Source organism: Macaca thibetana, chromosome 7 (genome assembly GCF_024542745.1).
Source record: "Macaca thibetana thibetana isolate TM-01 chromosome 7, ASM2454274v1, whole genome shotgun sequence".
Lineage (NCBI taxonomy): Eukaryota > Metazoa > Chordata > Mammalia > Primates > Cercopithecidae > Macaca > Macaca thibetana.
In genome coordinates, this window is record NC_065584.1 from 43,254,453 (window position 1) to 43,261,459 (window position 7,007).

At 41.5% G+C, this 7,007-nt stretch overlaps 2 protein-coding genes across 3 annotated transcripts in view; both read right to left on the bottom strand.

Moving 5' to 3' along the window:
• Window positions 1-7,007, bottom strand: part of CHURC1 (churchill domain containing 1) — a 476,524-nt gene that overhangs the window by 428,942 nt on the left and 40,575 nt on the right. The window lies entirely within an intron of this gene.
• Window positions 1-7,007, bottom strand: part of ZBTB1 (zinc finger and BTB domain containing 1) — a 28,652-nt gene that overhangs the window by 20,594 nt on the left and 1,051 nt on the right. The gene's annotated exons all lie outside the window — the stretch shown is intronic.

Sequence of the window (7,007 nt, forward strand, 5' to 3'; positions counted from 1 at the left end):
GCATATACTGTTTGTTTGAATACAAACTCTACCACTAGGTTTAGCTATGCAGGAACTTCTTTACTTCTTTAAGCCCATTTTCTCATCTATAAAATTGGGATAATCATACTTCTCACAGGACTCTTACATAAATTAGAGATGACAAATGTTCCTTTGCCTTTTCAATCCAAGCACAGTACAATTTTTAAAAAATTAATGTCATAATTATAGTTTATAGAATTTTATGAAATGATCAAGTTCAACCCACTGCTTTACAGATCAAAAAGCAAACTGAGGGCCTAAGAGATTAAGTGGTATGTTCAAAGTCACATTTAGTTTTAGTGGCTGTCAGGATAAGACCTTGGTCTCCTCAATCCTGGTCTAGGGCTCTTCATACTACTCTAACTGCAGCCTACACATATAGCATCACCTGGCTGGCTGTTTTCTCCTTTGAAACAATTATGTTTTGCTGAAATACAGTAGTTGTTCAAATTTGCAAGGGTTGTTTGCATCTACACAAAATGGCCTCAGATCAGACTATTATGCTTTTGGAGATTGTGCTTTGTTGGCTGGTTAGTATTTTTCTGTCTCTTTACTTGCAAGCCAACAACTGTCACTTCCTAAAGGTGTGCTGATCTTCTGTGGCCCACCATTTCAATCTCTTCTTGGCTGTGAAATTAGACAAAAACTCATTGAAAATTGAATCTACATATCCATTCATCCTCAAGAGGGAGCACAGCATCTTCTGAAGACCTAGGGAAATGCTCATAAGATGTAAAGTTTTAATTCCTGAATTTTGTTGACAGGCGATCAAATTTCCTTCCTCTTTTGCATCAGGCCAAAGCACTGGATAGCTGAGGTTGCCAACCATATAACTTACAAATAAGTGAGATGTTCCTGTAGTTCAGTTGCATTATAGTTCTAAGAAATGAACTTATCCACACAGAAAGCAGAAGGAACACAGTGGCTTCTGGAATATTCCCCTCTCCCTCCAGAAGTAGAGGAGGAAAAGTACATTTTAATCCATTCATGCTAAAGAGGCAGCACAGCATCTTCTGACCACCAGAGGGCACTGTGTAAACAGTAGGCTCTTTCAGCCAAATGTGCTTCACCAGGAAATCTCTTATTGCCCATAGCATTAGTATTCTTAGGGTCCGTTTTGTAGGACTTCTATTTGAAAGTACTAATTCTGTGGAATCTGATTTTGTCTGGAACCCACTTAAAAATGCCCCTCCCCCATATTCTGTCTCAGCTGCCACCACTATGTACCAATCACCTAGACTCCCTGGGAGCTGCCTAGAACCTCTCCCTCATAATCAACCATTAAGTGTTGCCAATTTTCCCATTAAATATTTCACAAATCTGCCCATCTACTCCATCCCTACCTTTCCTGTTCTCGTAAGGCCTCTATTATCACTCCTGAGTTATTAAAATAGGCTCCTCAACCAGTCCCTCAAATCCTTCACTCTCAGGTAATTTTTTTCCTTCCAAGAGCAATGCCGTTTTGAAGATGATTCATGAAGAAGAAAAATCATATCACACTATTCTACCATGGTTCCCCTCACATATCCTCAGGCTAAAGTATAAAATCATTATTGAGGCATACAAAGCCCCCCATGCCCACCCATCTAGTCTTACATGTTTAGCTAGTGCCTAATTCCAAACTTCATGTTCAAGCAACATAAAACTGCTTGTCACCACCTTCACCCTCCTCCACACACACCCAGCATACTTCATGAATTTCTTACCTCCCCTCCAGTTTTACTCATACCAATAGGTTCTTTAGGTCTGAACCTCCCACGTATCATTTAAAAATCAGTTTATCACCTCCTGCAGAAAGCCTTTGTAACACCTTCCTCTCCCACTATTTTAGGTTTTGATCTCATTGTGTATTATTTCTCTATTTTGCACTTTTTACACTGTATTTTAATAATCAGAACAGCTACATAAAGTAGGCATTAAAGCACAAACTAACCAGACTGCCTGGGTTCAAATTCTGGCTCTGCCACTTATTGTGTGACCTTGAGTAGGCTGCTTAGTCAATTTGTGCTTCACTTCTGTCATCTACGAAGGGATGGTAATCCTTTCTACCTCTTAGGAGTTATTGTTAAGTAGTATCTCTCAGGGAGTAAATGCTAAATAAGAATTGGTTATAATTATGTGTTGGTCTCCCCCATTAGATTGTGAACAACTCTGAGACAAGGACTTTGGCTTTTTCATTTCTCTGGAATATTAAGTATTCAGTAAATGTTACTAAACGAATAACTGGTGAGGCAGCTCTATGATGATGGGAGGGATTACCCAGTTTCCTTCTTTGAGCAGATTCTATACATTTTTTTTTCTTGAGACAAAGTCTCACTCTGTCACCTAGGCTGGAGCGCAGTGGTGCAATCTCAGTTCACTGCAAGCTCCGCCTCCCGGGTTCACACCATTCTCCTGCCTCAGCCTCCCGAGCAGCTGGGACTACAGGCACCCACCACTATGACCACACCTGGCTAATTTTTTTCTGTATTTTTAGTAGAGACGGGGGTTTCACCATGCTGGCCAGGTTGGTCTCCATCTCCTGACCTTGTGATCTGCCTGTCTCAGCCTCCCAAAGTGCTGGGATTACAGGCGTGAGCCACCACACCCAGCCAGATCCTACACATTTTAAAAAAAATTGTATTGTTTCCAATTTTGTGGCACCAGTTTTAATTCAAACCAAAATCCTGAAAACATCACAATCATATAATTAAACTTCAACAAAATGAAACCAATAAAAAGTATCATAGGCCGGGCGCGGTGGCTCAAGCCTGTAATCCCAGCACTTTGGGAGGCCGAGACGGGCGGATCACGAGGTCAGGAGATCGAGACCATCCTGGCTAACACAATGAAACCCCGTCTCCACTAAAAATACAAAAAAATTAGCCGGGCGTGGTGGCGGCGCCTGTAGTCCCAGCTACTCGGGAGGCTGAGGCAGGAGAATGGCGGGAACCCGGGAGGCGGAGCTTGCAGTGAGCCGAGATCACGCCACTGCACTCCAGCCTGGGCGACAGAGCGAGACTCCGCCTCAAAAAAAAAAAAAAAAAAAAAAAAAAAAAAAAAAAAAAAAAAAAAGTATCATAAAATGTATGTTCATTCTAAGAAACTTAACTCCATTTTTAAGCCTTAAGATTCCCCCTCATCCCAAATATAACACCTCAAAAGTCTTGCCATTTCACACATACTGTTCCTTTGCTTCAAACCTTTTCAATGTCTAGCTCACCCTGTTTGGGAAGTATTTTTTCTTTTCTTTTTTTTTGAGACAGGGTCTGGCTCTGTCATCCAGGCTGGAGTGCAATGGGGCAATTTCGGCTCACTGCAACCTCCGCCTCCCAGGCTCAAGCGTTCCTCCCACCTCAGTCTCTCGAATAGCTGGGACTACAGGCATGCGGCACCACGCCCAGCTAACTTTTGTATTGTTTGTAGAGACAGTGTTTCGCCATGTTGGCCACGCTGGTCTCAAACTCCTGAGATCAAACAATCCGCCTGCCTAGGCCTCCCAAGGTGCTGGGATTACAGGGGAGAGTCATTGTGCCTGGCCTCTTTGGGAAGTTTTTTCTGATCTTAGGGTGAGGCAGATGCCTCTCTTCCGTGCTGCCAAAACAGCCTATACATACAACTATATGGTACCAATAATGCATCATCCAAACTGTGATGCTCTATTACACACTTAAGGCAGGTATTGCAATTATTTGGCTCCCCTGCTTTACTGTAAGCTCCTTGACACCAGGGCAGTATCTCATTCATTACTAAATGTCTGACATTTAGTTGATATTTGATGAGTTTTTGAATGAATACATGTTTAAACACGGAAGTTTTATTTTGCTTATCAATTTTTTGTTTATTTCAATCATGGCAACTTTTACATAGTAGTTGAAAATTTACAAAGCATTTTCCCATATATTAATACAACTGATCTCATAACCATCCTGAGATAGGTATTTTTATTATCCTCATTTTGTAAATGAAACAGGTTCAGTGGTTGACTTCCCCGAAACTGCTTATCTTCTAAGTAGAAGCTGAGACTCTTGATTCAAAGCCCTAAGTTTCAGTTTGTGTAAACCAGACAACACTCTTCTAAATATGACTATTAGCTGAAGTGCCCCTTTGGAACATTCTAAGCCTCCCTGAGTCACCTTTTTTACGAATCTAAAAGCTCTCATCATTCTCTCACTGCCCCATCTTGCAGGAAGGTCCTGTCCCTTCCCTAAATCCCCTTCCATCTGCTAACTCCCCACTGTCCACCAGAGCATGCCTCTTCTAATACTTCAAAGTGGGGATGGAGCTCTTCAGTTATCTCTAAAAAGGACTGCATGCATCTCATATAGACAAAAGAAAATCTGGTTAATAATTCTTTAATCTTCAAATTTTATTTTGAAAACAATTTTAAATTCAAAGACAGAGTAGTATAAAAACCACCCATGTCCCCAACAGCCTCAAATAACCAATGTTGTAATTAACTTTCTATGTACTATTTTGGGGCTCTGTTTTTAGATCATCATCAACTTCTTCACAGTTCATTCTTAAATACACATCTAAGGAGTGAGTCCCCGCCGCTTCCTCCCCAATATCAGTCTCTTCCATGCCACATCTGAAAACAGCAGTCATTGACCCCTTTCTTCTAATTTCCTTTCCATATGTTCAGCATGCAATCTTTGGTGCTGATCAAGAGGAACCCCATCGTATATCAGCATAGGGATATACTGGCGGTGGTCTTCATGGCAAGTATACCCACTCCTTCCTAATTATAAATTATGAAACTATAAAGCTGAGGGTTTGCTTTTGTTTTGATGTGTTTGCCTGCTGTAAATCAATCCATCAGAGGCTGGGCAACAACATTAACATAAACAAAGTATGAAAAATAGTCCACCATGATACGGTAAGTATTTAATAAGGACAAACCTAAAATAGCAGCCCAGTTACTTAATCAAATAATTTTAAATCAGCCCAGTGCAAAACACTCCCCTTTCCTTTACTTGGCAATTCTTACCAACCTGAGTACCGTGAATAGAGAACATGAGTCCATGAATCACCACAGGCCATCCCCAGGCAGAGTGAGGCACACACAGCAGCACAGCTGTAACCAGGTTTTAAACAAGGAATTGACTGTACACAGTGATTATCTCTGGGGAGTGGGAGTCAAAATGACTTTCATTTTTGTATTTTATAGACTTCAGTACAGGCTGAATTTTTACAAAGAGCATGGATTTTATAATAAAAAATTACTTACATTTTGAGAAAAAAGACATGAATAACCCTTAATTTGGTTCATATAAGAATATGAGAAAAAACAATTTCCGTTTTAGCATGAGATACTAGCACGGAAGAAAATGTCAGGAGAAAACATTCTGTAGAGACCAAAGTGACCTCTCAAGAAGATGTTTCTCAAATATATCTCAATTTTTTGGGAAGACAACAGATTGCAGCTTATTAACAAAAATCTACGGGAATTTTTCTGTATTTCTGAATCAACAGTTTCCTCTCCTTTGCACCAGAAGGTGAAGAGCAAAGGCTTAGTGCTTTTCCTGGCTAGAGGGCAAGTCTGAAAGCAGGTACTTCTTTTCTCCTGCACATTAGAAAGGGAAATGATGCTACAAATAAAACGAGATACTCTTAAAAAGGTCCATGAACTATATCTTCCCCAGAGCCTGGCAAAAGAGGAGAATGAGGAAGCAGTACAAAAATTTAGAAGTGTTAAAGTGAGATCAAAGCACAAGGTCAAGAGCAAGTGGCTGTGACTGCGCTCATGCCCTGCTAAGGCCCTGGTTAAATATGGTTTCTCTTTTCTCTGACAATGATACACCAGTCCCTTCCCCACAAAAAACTCGAAAAAGTAGGCCATCATATTAGGAGTGGGAAGAATAGAAAGGCTTCAGGAAAGACTGCTCTACCCGAGTTATTCAATACCATGAAAATGTGGTATTAATGGAGAAAGACTGCTCATAAAATGAATGTAAGAGGTTAACTGAAGGCTCTACTGTAGACGTTGTGTCTACTAACCTTTGTAAAAGCATTTCACCTCCACCAGGCTTCAGTTTCCTGGTTTTTGTTGTTGTTGTTTGTTTTTTGGAGACGGAGTCTCACTCTTGTTGCCCAGATTGGAGTGCAGTGGCGCGATCTCGGCTCACTGCAACCTCCGCCTCCCGGGTTCAAGCGATTCTCCTGCGTCCGCCTTCTCAGTAGCTGGAATTACAGGTGCCCGCCACCACGCCAGGCTAATTTTTGTACTTTTAGGAGAAATGGGGTTTCGCCATGTTGGCCAGGCTGGTCTTGAACTCCTGACCTCGGGTGATCCACCCGCCTCGGCATTTGGGATTACAGGCGTGCGCCACTGCGTCCGGCCCAGTTTCCTGTTTCTTTAAGAGGAGTAAGCCCCTTTCTAGCTCCCAAAGTCATCCAGTTATTATTGAGACTTTATTAGATATCCAGCAAGTGATTCAAAAGCAAAGTTTTGAGGTTCTGAGCAAATGATGGCCAGCCATCATTCAAGCCTCATCTTTTTGTACTCAATTTTCCCCGTTTCTCCACATCATATCTATCTGCACTGATAAAATTTCATGGAATCTAATTTCTCCGTTTCAAAGAAGACTGTGATTGCTCTGTAAATTACAAGAACTGCATCCTTCACCAAATCTGCTTCAGAGTGCCTCCAACTTCAACTCAAGACATTGATCCTAGGTTGCCTCAAAAAGCCTCGGACCATTCCTTGGGTTCGAGTGTCAAAGGGAACACTGTTCTTGTAGTGATACATACCGTATGGAAACACTAACACCAATGAAGAATCTGCGTGCACCGCCACACTGAAACTCGATTTAAGAACATTATCACACACATACAAATGTCCTATCCCCGGAAAACGTCAAGGATTTTCATCAACCTCTTCCTGATGCGCCCAATTTAGAAAATGTCATGTCAACCCTTCAGATCATGTACATGCGTTGCTTAGGTAGAAAGGGAGACCGGGTGGGGTGGCTGAGCTCAGACCTTGCCTACATACTTTAGTAGTA